At 41.3% G+C, this 17,591-nt stretch overlaps 1 protein-coding gene across 3 annotated transcripts in view; it reads right to left on the bottom strand.

The window, feature by feature from the left end:
* Positions 1-17,591, bottom strand: part of SMAD1 (SMAD family member 1) — a 53,179-nt gene that overhangs the window by 26,746 nt on the left and 8,842 nt on the right. The gene's annotated exons all lie outside the window — the stretch shown is intronic.

Here is a 17,591-nt window from a genome sequence, read left to right as displayed (position 1 = left end):
AGACCAAAAAAAAATAACCCATACACACACAGGATAGAAGATGTCAGTGCAGCCGCATGGGACAGAATTATTTAGACTAAGAAACGATTGCAGATCCTAAAATTGTAAATGCCAGGCCACGCTTACCCTCCTGACTGTCACAAATTGGTTTCATAGTGTGCCACTACACTTGGAGTGCTTTAAGCTGAAAACCATCCACTTGGTTCAAATTAAGTTGTCACTGAAACAATTATCTAATTGCAAAGGTTCCGTTTTATTAGGTTGAAAGCATAGACTACATTTATGTGAATAATGATTATGAACTACCAGAGACCACGTCTACCTGCACTTCGCACTGGTAACTTGCCATGCCTTTTACACTAAGACTTCTATCTGAAATAACGTCAATGTGATGCAAGATTTGCACAGGCCTGGGGCAAAGTTAAGAATTTATTTTGTTAGCTGGGCACGTGCCATACTGCTCACTGAACTGGAACTCCATTACTGCCACTGACTGTACTCCGGGTGTATTTAATCCTTACATACTTTCTGAAGGGCACTATTAAAAGGTTGTCCTAGTATAAGAACCTTTTATCAGAAACCCAGTGTGTATGCTTCTATGCTTGTAAGTACTGAGTTACGAATAACTCATATATAATCTGTATCTCATTGAATGCTCTGAGTATCTTTTTTTCCTGCCCCTTTCAAACAAAAAATACTACCTCCACACACAAAAGGTACAAGGCACAGTGGTACAGCACAGAGCAATCAAGTCAAGCTTTCTGCTTCACATCTGTTAGAATTAAAACAAGAATATTTAAAAGACCTGAGTTGAAGTTTTAGTGAAAAAGAAAGTACAAACTCTAAATCTCAGTCCAAACTTCTGTCAACGTTGGTAACGAACACAGACACAGTTCTACCTATGCATGACCTATTTCTACCAAGCTGCTTGAAAAACAAATGGCCAAGCTACTTCTCCCTCCTCCCCAAGTCCTGCCCATTAAAAACTATATGTTTGTACTGCTGCCTGGAATTATAACCTGTTTAACACGTGCTAGCACACAACCTCTGCAAAGCCTAGGAAGACATTCAGATGTAGCCACGAGTACATAGATCATAGGAATAGGCTTTCTGACATTCTTGGCTCAAATCCTGTAACGCGCACGTCTCCCATTCCCATAAATACGTTCCCAAACACTCATCATCATCACAGTCAAAGGTGTTATCTTAACAGCTGGCACCTGTGGAGCAACCACTGTAGGGAAAAATGCCTTGGCAGCACAGGGAGCACATGAGGCACAGTACTTGTAGATACACTTGGAACGCAACACGAGCCCCATTTCTGCCTGTCACTAACCTCCAGCCCTGGGACTCCTGCTGAAGCCCGGCCTGGCCGAAGGACATCCAAGCCCCGATCAAGCCAGAAGACAAAGCAAAGGGGTTGGGGGAAGGAAAAAAGAAAAAGAAAGAAAAGAAAGAAAACCACAGGCTGTTGCGTACCACTAACACTGAATTCCAATAGTGGTATGAAACTAAAAAAAGGCCGTGTAGGTGGAGTTTCTCATTTCCAAGAAGTCAAAAGCATGCCCATAGCACCAAGCTTTTGCCAGTACATTCCATTTCCCTTTCTGCCACTTTTGGTTTCTGCAATGCATCATTTCCTGTATTACTTTTGCACAGTGGTCTTATCAGCTGGGAGTACAAAATAAAGATTAAACCACGAGTCAGCAGATGACACAGCCTGAGTGTTTCTTCCCTAAATACGCATACCCTTCTGGGAAACCAGGAGCTGGCATTTCCAATAGCTGAGTGGCCACCAGCCCTTCAAGGGTACATTTACTCAGAAGCTACCGGTGAAATAAAAACATGGTCCAAACAACAGGACACCCTCCAAAAGGCAGCCTGGAATCAGTTTAAAGGAAATCGAGTTGTTACCCACTTATCAGCCACTCTTTACACATCAAAAACCACGCACTTTTTATTACATGTTCTGTCTGCTGATGGATGAGCTGGAAGCAACAAACTTCTTTCAATACCAGCACTGCTTTATTTGTCCTCCTTCACTGCTGCTATCTTTTGTGTCATCTTTGGACCGACACACAAACCCACATGCAGCTTGTGAGGAGGCTGTAAAAATAATAAAAAAAAAAAGAGCATTATACACACAGCTGTTTAACCAGCCGTGGATTTAAACAAACGTACTCAGGCAAAATGCCTAAAAGTGAAGTTCTGCAGCCCTCAAAGCAGAGATGGTTACCCTGTCAGCAACACGAAGCAGACAGTAAAATACTCAGTGAGACTGTTCTCAAATTCCCACAGGAGATCCCATAGGAAACTGTCCTGCTTTGCATAAATGATTGTTTTTGGTGGGTGGAGAGAGGGTTAGGACAATTAGATGATCCTCGCTGTCAGGGAGGTGAAACAACTCCTAGCCGGAGTTTCAGGCAAACAAGAAGCAGCTCTAACTCTCCTACTCATTTTGTTATTTGTATTACAGGCTCAGTGATGCAGGTAGAAAGGATCCTATTATGTATTTTTATTATATGCTCAAAACAGTTAGACATAAAAAGGGGCAGGAACCACAGCGAAGAGAATCTACATAATTGTTAACAGAGAAAACTGTCTATTCTTTGACTACATTCTTAAAATTCAGTTTCTTATTTTATTCAGCATGCCTCCTCTAAGGGTCCATTAGCTATTGACAACATAAAGAAATAAACAAATTTTAATTTGCTTCTTAAGAAATATTTAGTCATTTACCTTCTCAGAAAGACAACTTTGCAGCAATTCACGTTTCTTCTCAGTACAACTTTTTTTTTTAATAAAAGGTCTAGAAGAAAAAAGATCAAATTTTGGCACAGAAGCCAAAGAGCTGTCACTTACTCCCAGCAAAAGCTATTTCCACGTATTACTAAAGAGCATGCAGTCCAAACATCTGTAATGCTAGAATGTGTTACACCATTTGTGCACCAGCTTCCTCTGGCTCCTTATCCTCGGAGAAAGCAGCAAAAAGTTTTGATTTCCTTCTTCATGCAATGTGACTTGTAAAACAAGACGTCTGAAGTCTTCTGCTGAATTACTCTGTTTTTAATCAAAGACTTCTTTCTTTGCACTTTCTTATGGCAAAAGATCAGATCTGGTTCATCTTGAAAAAATGCACGGAAACCTGGTAAAAGCTTCAAGAGCATTACAATACACATGCAAAAAGAAAGCAAGTTTCATTTCAAACTGCTGTAAAACTCATTAGAGAGTTCATACAGAACCTAACTTGGCTTTCCTTGCATTTCTGAAAAGGATAAGAAGAACCAAGAAAGAAAGTTAACTCTTTTGGATGTATTCTTGGCTTAAAAAAATAAATTAAAAATGCAATCAGGTGTTAATTTCTACTCTGCATTGTACTGATACAGGTGTCAATATGTGATAAATACCTGTATGTATCAAGTGTTTGAGTAAAAAGTATTTCAATACTGGTGTTGAAAATACTTCAACATACTGCACAGGCTGTTTTCCTGGCACTGTATTAGACACCCAGCAAGGGCCAGCAAGGTACTTTGAGCCTGTCCCATAAGGCAGCCTCTCTAGGTTCCTGAGACCGAAGCACCATGCCCAAAAAAGAGGATTAGGACAACTAACTGCTCACTGTATCTAATGAGGGACTGAATGTCCTTTCAAGGCAGCCCCCAGTATGCCATTTTTCAGCCCAGAGAAAATCCCTGTAGACACGTACCTGCACCACTGAGTGCAGCAGCTCGTATGGAGGTTTGTGAAGTGCAGGTACGGAGAGGAACCCAGCTACCTACAGCAGCAGTCTGCCCAGCTTCTTGCAAGAAGCATCTAGCAGTTCTCCTCAGAGCATATGGCTATCAATAGTGTTTGCCTTTAGAAGGACTTGCACAACTTCTCCCTCATTTAACAAGCCAAATCAGACTGATGGAGTTCTGAACGTCACCCGAGCACCAAAGAGCAGATCCACCGCTCACTCAAAGTGAGGAAGCAAGCCCAAGAGATGCTTCATGTACTAGGGTTTGTCAAATCCAAATGACAACCCCCCAGTGCTCAGTTACTCCAGAGCATGATGAAATAAACCTGGTACCATCAGCATCTGCCAGTTCCTTGCCAATGATCACCACGGTTCAAACCACATACACAGCCTCTGGCTGGTTTCTACCACCAACCAAAGGTAAACCTTCCTGCATTCTCCTCCCAACTCAGCTTCTGGTTCCTAGATTTGAAAGACTGAAGGTAACTGCACTACTGCTTCTCCAGAGAAAATGCTCCATTTCTGTATGCATTAGAAACTGAATACTGTGTTATAATCCAACTAAAATAGCTTAAGAGTCTTTGTAAATAAACGCGTAATTGTGAGAAGTGACACAGAAAATAAATGTTCCCAATTTTAACAGATGCATCATCGATTAAATTTGCTCCCCCTTTTTCATTAAGAGCAGCTTTTCCCAATGCCAGATACTGTTCTCTGTAACTGTTCTGACATTTAAAAATTGTGCTCTTGAAAACAAATTGGAACAACACATCTTGCAAGAAGCTTATCTTCACCCTAATTAGAGCACAACTCCTCCCTGTTTACAAGAAACACCAACATGTACAGCCTCTTAAACAATCACCAAATCCTCAAGCCATGGAGCCTTAACCAAGTTAAGAAACAACGGCAAAACTCCTTGTTTGCAGTGCTGAATTTTACTTACTCCTGTGTTCAGATACTCCATGAAGCCACAAACTGCCATCTGTCTCTTCCTTTACCATCTGCTGGTCTTCTCTTTGCACTGCTTCATCTTACCAAGACTACGGATAAAAAAAACTAACACCAAGTTTACCAAATAACTTGGAGTGGAAGCTGGATAAGCCCAGTGCACAGAAGGGCTCGTACAAGTAGGATGCACCAAACTATACGCCCAGGTGTGGAGAAACCCCTTCTGGTGTCGGCAAGCCGCTGGACTGACTCAGATGTGTTATCACTGATTATCTCTAAAACCGCAAGTTAATATTTTAACTTAAGTCAGGAAGGAACTGTGATTTGATTATTCAGTTAAAGTTCTGGCACATACGGGACTACAAAGCTATGAGCTTCATTCAAATAACTCGTAAGATGAATACAATGCTGTGAACCACAAACCGTGACAGGATGGTGTTCATGAGTTGTTTTTTTTTAATGCTGTAAAGGTGGAGAAGACTTCATTTTCTATGCTCTCTCTAAGCAAAAGGCCACTTAAAGAAGTCTTCAAGTGAAGCCCAACATTCAAAAGAAAAAAAATTATCGAAACAAGTAATTATGATAAAATGAATTACTACTCGCAGTAAATATTTATCATCACAGTGAAATTTGCCCATCTTCGGGCAAATTTATCCACATTGCTTGTACACACCATGTCATCCCCCTAGTCACCTTTAGTGTGCAGGAGGACAGGAGAAGGTGAGGAACTCAGTCAGCATCAGAAGATGTCACAGGCCATGTCCTGAAAATGCCAAGCAGCCTGTAGCCCTGTCTGGACCACTGCCTGCAGCTCTGTGAACACGGTGTATCCATAAAGATGCCATAACCAGCCCAGCCATCGACGTCAGAAGTCCTTCACTAAAAAGGCAGAAAGCTGGGGAAAATAGCTTCCCTTCCCTTTCATCATAAAACTTGAGTGCAACTCCCTTTTTCCACAAAGAGCATTCCCTTTCCTGACTTTTTGAACTGTCTTCAGAAAACAGGTGTTGTTTACAACAATAACAAACACACATCTGTGTGGGTGTGTTACTACACACAAAGGCAGGATAACTGAAACCTCTTCCTATATTTAGATCTGTCTGGTCAGCTCTAATTGCATAATTTAATCAAAACCCTCTCCAACGGAAACACATCCATATTCATCACAGGCATCAAAGGAAACATCTTTACAAACTATATCCTTTTACAAACCGACACATGGTCCCACGCCACTTGTCCAATTGTTGAATTCCTCCTTTGGGAAGGGCATGGAATTTTATTTCTTTTTATCAGCTGAAAAAAGCACTTCCCTCCAATTCATCAGGGTAGGGCAGGAGGAACTTCCTTCACAGGTGAGATGGGGAAAATTTACTGACATGTCACTTTCAGGGTGGTTTTGTGTTTGTTTTTGAAGAGTAGTTAAAACACACATTTGCAACATAAAGCAAAAATCCTTGAAAAATGCCCATCAGCACCCAGTTCTCAACATTTTTGAGTACAGCCCATAAAATGCAAGATGTTTTGTCCTTACAGGATGGCACAGACTGCATGGAGTCACGACAGGCTGTCGCCCCATCTAGAGTAGCTCTACAGTGAAGTATTTTTAAGGAGGGAACCACGCTAAATGCAATCCAGTTATACTCAGCTTATACAAGCCAGTGCTCCTACAAATGATTCATTTTACCAAGAGCATGCACTGATACAGTTACATCAGCTGCATTAAACCACTTCTAAAGACTGTGACCCAGACCTCATTCATCAGAGATTAAGTAAAGATGTTAAATTACAGCTCCAAATCCTCAGCTTTAAAACAGAATGTTTCACCAATGAAAGAGGCAACAAAAACTGAGAAGGAAAAATTATTTATTCATTAACAAAAGTGTTATCAATCAGGTCAAGCCTCAGTAAAGAATAGGCTGATGAAAATTAAACCAAGAAAAGAAAGGTCATTAAAATCAGTAGTTCTTTTCACAGATTAGTCCCCCACCCACCGTTTATACACTTGAGATAAGAATGGCCTCTCTGGATTGCCACTGCTGAGGGCATCTTCATGATGTATGAAGTACACACTTCTTTAGATGCACGCTTTACTTTTAAAAAAAGGATTCCTCTAGTTTTCCTCCTTTTTGCCTGATTTCCAAAATCCACAGCAGTGTTTTTTGCCTTTAGATAGCCTTTAAAGCACTATCTTCAGCATGTCTTTGAAACAAGATGCAGAGTGAAAGGTCCACATTCAATTTCACAAACCGCCTTGCAATTCACGACTGTCATTCTGGACAAAGTGTTTAATGATGATACAGCTTCACAAGCCAAGTTTACACAGCCCAGAGACAAACAAGCAGATCTGCCAGATTTCCACCCTCTGATGAAGCACTGCTTAATTACTGCCTGCCACTAGCAGCCCTCTGAAAACTGGGACCGGACCTCCAACAACACAAATTCCTGCCTGTCCCTGGTCCCCAGGAGAGGTAGTGAGCAGCAGCCCACCACCGGGCTGCAAACACCCCATGGCGCTCACCCCATATCTGCCAAGCCTCCCGAACCTGCCAGGCCCTTGGCAAATGGAAGAGGCCAAGATCACAGCGTTTAGAAATGTCTCTTCAGCTCTTACAGAAGGAAATGAGAATTGTTAAGATCTGCAGGTAAATATGGATTTAGAGATTCACCTGAGATCAGGTCAGGAAGTTTTGGATGCCCACTTAAAACACACCACAGATCGAGACTGAGGGAGGCCTTTATCAGCACGTGAGTTACACGTTTGGGCTTGTCCATACCAAAACCTGGAACTGCCTTCAGCTGCACACCACTAACACCTCAGCACGGCTTATGCTCCCACCAGCATTAAGAAGTATACTGGTGGAAGAATAAAGTCACTGACACACAACTATGAAGGCATTTATGTGGTCTGTTACTTTCACAAGTGTTTTCATCAAGGCTTTCGCTACACTAAACCAAAGCAGCAGGCACACCTGGCACAGGGGGGCCAACAACCTCACCGGTGACAGGCAGGCCAACGATGAAATCTAAAGGCTCCACTCTTAGGAACATTTTTATGCCAGGAAGACAACTGACGGTTAATTTGTTATCAGTGATGTTTTTTTCCTGGCATCCCTATGCCAGTAAAACCTCATCAGCAGGATGAGCACCGTCACACACGGTGTTGGGCTGCTGCTCACAAGACAAATCCTATTTCCTTTGGGCAAGCCGCTTCCTTGCTTAAAGCCTCCGGTTCTCCCACTTACAAATGAAGAACAAAACTTGTAAAGCTACTCATGCAGAGGTAAACAGATGAAGAAATACAGTTTTCAGCAAGCATCTGGAGGGCAAGGCACCGTGGCCGAGACTGGAGCACGTGCCAGCGCTACTGCATCCATCTCAGCCGACCAAAGGGCCTCCAACTACTGCCAGCAGGGAAGGAGATGCATGGATCCTTTGCTCTCAGACATCTTCCCCCTTCTAAAAGCGCAAAACGAGGGTGCACCCATGTTTGAAGACTCCAGGAGGTCCAAAAGGCTGCAGAATGAAGCAAAACCATGTCACAGCTCCAAGTCAGAACATCTGCAGAATCTCACGTCAAACTATTTTCTCCTGTCCTGAGATCAAGGCACTGGAGGATTTCGAACAAAGGCTTCAGCCCACAGATAGCAGCTGATGGTTCATACAGCACTCGCCAACTGCACAGCTCGAAAGGAAGCGGGAGATAGCCTCCTACACTGCTTGCTGGGAATACGGAAGTTTTACAACAAGCGAAAACGGTTGTTATCTGTCTATCTGGTCCCCTGGTTATCTGCAAGCTTTTTATGACTTTGGAAGAGGAATCAAGCCACATATAAAGAATCACTCAATATCCTTTTCTTATCTGAGAGGTTTTTTTGTTGTTGTTGTTGTGTTTTTTTTTAATTAACAGAACCTATACGATTCTGCATACAGAATTCAGGGAACTTACTCATTCCACCATCATTTTCTAAGACAAGCTTAAAGTTACACACTTGGGGCTTTGCAGAACTGAAGCACTGCACCCTTACAGCTCAGACACCAAAACACAGCATTTCCTGACCAACACATGCTCTCTGGGGTCAGCAGCAAACTAGCTAAAAACCTGGCACAACGCTTCCCAAGCTTTCCATTGCTGCCAGCTACTGAATAAATAGCTGTAGCTGTCCCAGTACAGAGGACAGGAGGACTCCAACCCCCAAATAAGCTGGGAAGAAACACCAGGATGAATTTGCAGGACTTGTAGCTCTCCAAGACTACTTACTGCTAGGCTAAATGCCAGTGAGCAAGAAGAGCAGACAATAATTTCACATTCCTTGTCTCTAAGCTGAGAATCTAGATGCCTTTAATTCTGAGGCTGAAACCAGGACTCCCAGGTTTCTCCTGACAACAAAACTTTAGACTCAAACAACCCAAGCTGCTGGCTGGCCTGTAAGGCTGAGGACCCCTGTGTCCCAAGTAGGGGGAGGCAAGAAGCTAGGCAAAGGTGTGATGGAAGCCTGCCTACAGTCAGAAATGCAGTACTGTGTTTATTGAATTTCAGTGAAAGCAGCTTGCCACCAGCGCTCCCCAGTCTCAGCTGCTGCAGTGTAGGTGCTTAAATTCCTTCCTCCTATGCACACACAGGAGTAAAGTGGAGAGAGAAGCAGGGGGTCACTTGCTGAATTTCTGGAAGGACCACTACAGCCAGGAAGGCATATTATTCAGGAAGCCTCCTACTTCCATCTAATCTGCCCACTTTCCACCTCTCCCGAAACGACCACTCTATAATCTACCATCAGAGTGGTACACACAAACGCTGATCAACTCTTTTCAGCCAAAATAAGAGCAAGAAGCTCTGCAGCTGGCTGAGGCATGCATGATGGCACACAGGCATGTCTTCACATCAGGCAGATGAGGACATACATTTACAGTCCTACACTTTCAGTAACTCCCTTCAATAAAATTAAAAAAAAAATGCTTTGGTGACTGAACATAGTAGTTGGGGAGAATGAAGAGAACACTCAGGTGGAGGTATCACCAGGTGGACTCTGCTATCCACCTTTACCTACTTGCCTGCTCCCAGTTCACAGACTCCAGGAGATATACTGCATCTGGTCATGAGTTATACCTGATAAACTAGTGTGGGCAAGGGCAACGGCCAGGAAACCTTAGTAAACAGCCCTTGGAGTATTTATGCCAGTTATGTCAGGTGATGTTTTCTAGGGGAAAAAAAAAAAAAAGACATTAACAGTACACAGTCTGCTGGTTGTTTCACATTATTTCATACTGTAAAAAGGGGGGGAAAAAAAGTTTCTACTACCGTGAAGTTAAACTTGGAGGATATTCTTTTCCCCGTGAGAAAAAGAACATTTGTCCTATCTTATACAGGATGTTCTGCCCATGCAGTTACATTAAACTAGAAAAACACTTCCAACATAGCTCGCAGTTTATAGCAGCAAAACAGCACTTGACCAGAAAAGCTTGTTGAAGTGTTCCTCCCCATCCATCCTCCCTCACCCCCCATAAAATAAGCTACATCATTAATCACTGTCATTTTGCTGCCTATATAACTACACTGGGGCTTTGTGACTGACGTAACTGTTGGCAGTCTAACCTCGCCATGCTAATCACCAACATAAGTATCTGGGAAAAAAACTGTAAATTAGACCTTTCCTTGGCAAGCACTTTAAGGAAATCTTCATCTGGGAGTACTACAGTACTCGTTTACAACTGGCTACCTCCAACAGCTGCCTTTGGCCAGCAAGGTCACAGGTCCACAAGCAGATGAGCAGCTCAGACAGCTTGTTCCCACCCAAAGAGAAGAAGGTCTCCCTTCATTTCCTTGCTCCAGCTTTGGTACTCCAACATAATTCCATGCTCTGCTTACGGTCTGTCAGCCCGTTCACCTTCCTAACCTGGAACAACCACAAGAAGTCTTCTGCAGAGCGGTGCAATCAGCTCAGAGCAAGATGAGCACCAAAGTCCCCCAGCAAAGAAATCTGTGGCCTGGTCTGAGAGGAGCTGAGCTGAGCTGTTAGAGGCCTTTCCGTCTCGTGGAACCACCACCTCCCTAATTTTAAACGCTATCCAGGACAAAGATTTAGTGTTAGCTCTGACACAAGTCCTTCAGTCTCTGCAGCATACAGCTCATTTGCACAACGCTGTCTCATCCCCAGAGCAAAAAGCTCTGTCCCAGCTGGTTCTGAATAACCCAAGGGTCTAACAAGCACTTCAAGCAAGCTTAAGAAAAAAGAAAAGCGATTTCATACCCATCTGTCCAAAAATACCCCACGCTACAGGGTTTTTAGCTGAGAGTATTTATAGAATGTTTCCCTGATGAAATCTAATACCACATGTTACAGAAGCTATAATTAAGTTATCTCAAGTTTTTAAGTTAATATGGACAAAGTTTTCCTTTGGCTACAACACCGAAGTGGAAGCACTTAACACTGACACTTGCATGGCTAAAATAAAAGGCCTATTATTAAATATGCCAGACTGCAGAGCCAGCAGTGGGCAAAAACACAGAACAGGAAACTGCAATAGCTGAGATGGCAACCTATATATATAGGCAGGTTTCCCCAGATAGCCAGTAAGATCAAAATTCACACCTTTTTGAAACAGTATAGTTCTTCACTGCATTCATCAGGTAATGAACAGGACAGAGGCAAAGACACAACCAACTCCCAGTTTATCTATCTCCTAGTCTCAGTGATGAAAAAGCAAAAGTGTCTGATGGGAAGAGCAACAACCAAGAGACTGTGTCAAGGGAGACCAAACTCTGGTCCTGAACTCTGGAGACCGATGGAGGGACCACAATGATGCCACTTGATTTTCTTCCACCTCCCTCTTCGCTCTCCATGCAGGAAAGCACCCATCTTAGATGTCTGAGATTCATGAAGGACTACACATGTGAAATTAAACAGATGTAATCACTTCATGCACTCAGCAATCCCTAAAGTCATCATGTACGTGCTATAAAGTCTACAAGGTCTAGGCAAGACATTCCTAAACCACTTTCATTGCTGTTCTGACAAAAAATAAAAATAAAAATACTGCTGTAATACAACTGGAATAAAGAAGTTTTCAAAACAAACCCACCTAATAATCATTTGAAAACAACAATACTTTGGTCTACGTACATAAAAACAAAAAACAATTAGTTCAGGAAAATTAGACAGACGCCTGCTTGCTTCAGTGCAAATACAAAAACCACATCAAGTGCCTATTAGGTAGGGGTAGGGACAGAGCTTCATTTGCTTTGCACAGTCAGAGTCACAAGAGACCTGGCTTTTAAAGTAATATGGCATTTTTACCAGGAAGACAAACTTAGTGGATTCAGTGCTGTTAATCAGAAGTCATACATTTCAACAGAGGATAGCAGATTTGGTCAGAATTCTACAAAGGATGGGCTTTCACGAATTACAACCAGAATCACAATCAGATCACTTTGCTTCCCTGATTTTGACCACTTCAGCAAGCTCTATTTAAAACGCCCTGTGACCTCACTGTGCTTCTTTTAAGAATTTCAAATACAAATCAGATAGACTGGAATGCAAAGCACAGAAAAGTATTAACAACAATATCCCTCCCCAAATTTTAGCCAAGATTTGAAATATTTTCAAAGCATCCAGAAGTCTTGTGAGTTGTCTCACTCATCCTTCCTTTGCTGCTTGTACCCCTGAAGTTTGCTTCACCTATGGCTCCGTTCCATTAAAACGCCAGTCATTTGTCCTGTCACCCTTGTTTCACACAGCTCTGGTTATAAGCCACTTTTTCACCACTTCTTTCACTGTCTGTGAGCTACTGAAACGTACTGACCTGCAGAGGGTCCCATACCATACTGATATCTTCAGCGACCATGCTGAATCCTTGTCATGTCCATGTGTTCATCTCCCAAGGTATCTGCAGAGCTAAGATGGGCTGTCTTATTTTAATACGTGGAGTAAGGGCAACAGAAGAAGAGAAGTCAGACAACTCATACCTAAGTTTAAATCCGAACCAAAGCTGCTTTCCCCAAAGCAGATTCCACTCAGGAAACCACAACAGTGGTAAAAATACGTCAAATTACACAACAGAGTACTTAGATATCAAGAGAAAGACCCCTCAAGAAACAGAACTGTTTTATTAATGATCATATTTCAGTAACCTTTCCAAACCTGTGAGCAGAACCTATACTATAAATCTAGGGCTAGTGGCCTGACTTGGAAGCGGCTTTCTTGTTTCATACAACACAGCTCAGAAACCCTTGAAAAAAAGACAACCGGCCAACAGCAAGCAAAGGTGTTCTGCCAACATTTCGTCCCACAGGAACACTCAAAAGAGTTTGTTTTGCAATGTCTTGGGAGGGCTAGAAAGAAAAGAACAAAGACTTTAAGAAAAAAACAACCTTCTCACACACTTGCTATCCACTGTGTAATTTACAGGGACACCAGAAAAAAATTAAGCTATGTTTGTAACCTTAAAGAAGTTATCAAGTGAAACAGCAGGAGATGTCAGTTCCAGATGGACTTTCTTTTGATTCCACATTACCCCCCCAACACACACACTTCCATATGTGTCTTGGAGAAAAGTTTTGAGAGTCCTCTTTCCACTGCCTCAGGAAATATAACTAGTTAAAAGCCACGTATTTTGTTCCTCAACATGCCAGCTGAATGAAACTCCCTACTACTAAAATAAATGCAAGCCAGCAAGTGCATTGCATTAATTCTTTCCACATTAATATTCAAAGGAAACCTAACAGATACAAAGGTGAAATACATTGCTAGTATAGTCAAATATGCAACACGTTAACAGTATCTGACCAAGCAGCAGATGTTTCCTCCTTCTATCACCCTCAGAAACACATTTCAGTGAAAGCCACAGTTTGTTGCAACTTGATTCCCCAGATATTTACTTCATCTTCAACCAAAACTCCAATGATTTTATGCTTTTAAGTGTTTAAGCAGCTTCTAAGTATTTATATACAAATAGTCATTATATGCACACACCTTAGTAACTTTGCAGACTCTATTCAACTTTATCTTGTTTTACTCTACCTTTACCTGGTCCAAATCATTCAACTTTCAACAGCAGTGCGTTTTATTTTAGGCATTGATATGTGCACATGCAAATACAGCACACCTATCAAGTGTGGATAATCCCATATATATGCCACAGTAAGAATAAGGAGTCTTTAAGAGTCATGTCCTGGTATCAACACGTTACACCAGACAGAATGCTGCTAGTATTGGCAATCCTTCAAAACACCTGAAAACAGAAGTCAGAAGTGATTTATCAGAAAATTTTCCCCAGTGAATCGGTGCTTCATGAAAACATAAAATAAGAAAATGCTAATTCCCAATATGAACAAACAGAGGAAGAAAAGCAAGCAAAAGTATTATCAAGTATGGTCACTGCACGACCTAGGGAATCTGAACACAAAGGTTTCTTTAAATTCATAAAACCATTTTTGAGCTGCTGCGTGTTAAGTGTTAGCTCTGTGTGCATATATGCTTTTTTTTTTTTTTCTTGTTGCCTAACTGGACAAGTTTTTAAACAGTCTTGTAACTGCTGCAGAAGAAACTCTGTAACGTGGTAAATCCTGAAATCCAACTTCTACTCTTGCACAAAATACATATTAAAGTGATACATTTTCAGTTTCTCCTCTAACAAGATTTCTTCACAGTGAAAGAAATAAGGTCCACCAGCTGAAGCTATTAGGCAGAAATGACTCTTAAGCCCATAGGTACAGAAGCTTCTGGGCACAGAAGAGAGGAGAATGAAGACACTCAAGATTCTGTCTATAATTACTCTAACACTGTAAAAAAAACAAACAAACAAACAAACAAAAAAACATGGATATCTGATTTCCAAGTTATCCAATATTGGATTGATAGTCACACATCACTTTGATGTGGATTGGCATTTTAATGCTTGTAATGACAAAAACTTCCAAGTTAAATACTTCTGAATACCATTAAGTGCTATTTAGACAGTCTCATCTGTTGCCATGTTGGGAAAAGTTCCCTTTATAAGCACAGAAATATGAAATAATGTTTCAAAAAATCACTGGTGAACCACATTAATGATTTGCCTACATGCCAAGTCAACATAATAGTTGCCTTTGGATGACACTGCTTTGAACAGTGCCTAAATATAATGACTTATATAAAGGCACGTTTAAAAATAATTTGTCTTCCTCCTCGTACTCCAGACCTTGCCTCTGCATGCTAAGTAAAGGGTGGGGGTAGAACAAAATGAGAAAGATGGGCGACATCTATTCTAACATCACACTCCCATGTGGGTATACTCCACCATGTTGGTATATCAAAATAAAAGTGACATTGGCCCAGGCCAGCTACAGAGTTATATCAGCATGACCACATTGTGCAAGTGTCCAGAATCGCTGTACTGGTCAAGTTCTCTGCATTGGCAAGTCCCTCCTTCCACAGAAGGAAAAATAATAACAAAAATTGACCTATCTATACAACTGGGTAGAGCTCAGTGTTATGTGTGCTGAATATTTCACCTCCCCATCTAATTTGAAGTAGCATGCTCCAGCTTTGCTCTCATTCAGCAAGGAGGCATTTCCAAAGCCAACACATGCAGGCAAAAAGCTGAAGTGGGAACAGATCCTGTACAACCTGGCTTCATTCTGGAAAACATTTTGCATTCCTTGAAATTAGCCTGCTTGTTTTATGAAATGTTTGGCTTCCCTATCCTGTTAAAAAAAAACGACACCCCCATTCAAACACACACAAAACAAAAAAGCTTCTCTAATGCAAATTAACGTTTGTTCTCGGAGGAGGATAGAGATCTTTGTGGCAGCCATTAACAGCTCAGAGTGTCCTTCTCATCACCCCTGAACCCACCCACTGCAAAGCCCTTCACAAAAGGCCTAATCTAACATTTTCCCTTGTTTGCAATCTTGAGGAACAGCCACATTCTCATGGAAATAGTTGTTACACAGCAGTCTGTGTGGATGCAGCTCTATCAATTTTTTTAAAAGTACCACTTTAAAATAACTTGACTCCCATCCCAAGCAAGAAACACTAACATGAAAATCCTCTATGCTGTTCTAAAGTTACACCGTTGTAGCTGGTGCAAAATGGATGGAGCAGCGTAAGATGCCTGTGTAGACGAGCCTGTAAATCGCAAGCATTTCAGGCTACACTTGCCAAACTGGTGCTTATGGTTTAAATGCAACTTTTCTGTTAAAGCAACTTCAAAGGTAAATTTCTAGGAACTGTGTATCTTCTTTATTAAGACTATATTCTTGATTAATACTAGCCTGCAGATACTAGAGGGAAACAAATTTTTGAGAACAGAACAGACTTTTCCCCGCTCTGCAAACACAACTGAGCCTGTCATCAAAACCTAAGCCACAACTTAAAAAAAGATAGAATAAAATAAATCATCAGTAGAACCATTTTGTTAACCATAAAGTATTTCATGAAATCCAATTTTATTTTTCACAGATTTGTATGGCCTTGTTTTCAGTTAGGTCACTCCATTAATTCACCTGCACTGACACAGCAGAAGAGAGCTCCATACCCACATGTTAGAAGACACTGCACCCAAATGTGAGTTTCAGTTCTTTTATTGACCCATCAGAAAGCGTCCCAGCTAAAGCACATCTTGTTGAGTTGTAACTGAAGATGAATACTAACACTTATTTCACCACTAGTGACTTTTCTTTGCTTCTCTCAAAATTAGCTTTCTAGTTACCCTCAAGTAAAAAGAAGATAGGTTACTTTCTTGGAGGGGAGAAACTCAAGAGATGTAGAGCAGAGTTCACACCAATTCAGGTATGAAAAGTTGGTTTAACTACTAAGACATCCAAAACCCTCAAATCTCCAACTAGCACGCAGACTCCTGGAAAAAAAAGAAATGGAGCTTTAGCAAGATTTTCCCCAAAACACTTCATAGTGATTTTATCAGCAGAAGTGGCAAGACCTAAGATGTGTAATATGTAATACATTAAACATTTTACTGTCTGTGGCACACTACTTTAAGCTATTTAGAGCAGAAACATGAATCAGAAGCTTGCAGTTGCCTCCACTAAGAAAAGTAGGGTGATCTATGCCAACCCATACTCAAAATTACAGTCTCTGTTCTAAAATAAGTTTGGTCATATAGTTCAAGTTATGACTAAGCTGCTCTGTCTTATAAAAGAACTCGGATCTGCAAGAATGTTTCCACAGTTTTAACAGGCAGTTAAAGCATTTTGTAGGACAAAAATATGAGGGGAAAAAAAGTTAGCTTTTTTGCCTGTTTGTCCATTTGATATCTAATCTGCAGTCTGCAGGTAAAGTCTAATTGGTTTTGAGACTAGAGAAAGAGTATATAAAATTCAGAGACGTTCACTCACAATCACTTCTCCACACACACACCTCCACGCTGCACATGCCTTCATCTATTTCAGCTGCTAATGACTACAAGAAAAAGGTGAAGAGTCAGCCTAAATTGGTTCAGTATTTATTCTTCACAGCACCACAAGCTTTAATTTCAGCTACTCTTTGCATAACTTCAATAATAAACACGGTGCTCTCTGTATTTGATTCTTAAACCACCCATATCTGAAGCACAATGGGACGTGTCACAGACACTTGCTTTGCTGCCCTCATAATACGGTTTAATTATGATGACTGAACTAACGGGCTCACATCATAGACTTTTACAGGTTGACCCCATGTCATCCTGATGTATCATTTTGCACCAGTTCAGTGCTGTAAATCAATTTAAGATCTCCAGCAGGTTGAAAAGGCTGGTAATGATGCTTTCTCTGCAGTCTCTGGGGACTCCACATTATACACAACTTACATTATTTATAAAGCTGAGATGATGCCTCCATTAGGCTTGGTAAGACTACTCAAATAAGCTTTTATTTTACACACACAGCCTGGACTTCACAGAGCACACCACTGGCCATATGTGATATACAGCA

This window comes from Aythya ferina (genome assembly GCF_964211825.1).
Source record: "Aythya ferina genome assembly, chromosome: 4".
Classification (NCBI taxonomy): Eukaryota; Metazoa; Chordata; class Aves; order Anseriformes; family Anatidae; genus Aythya; species Aythya ferina.
The sequence above is the reverse complement of the archived record's forward strand: the minus strand, read 5'-3'. Positions and strand labels throughout refer to the sequence as shown.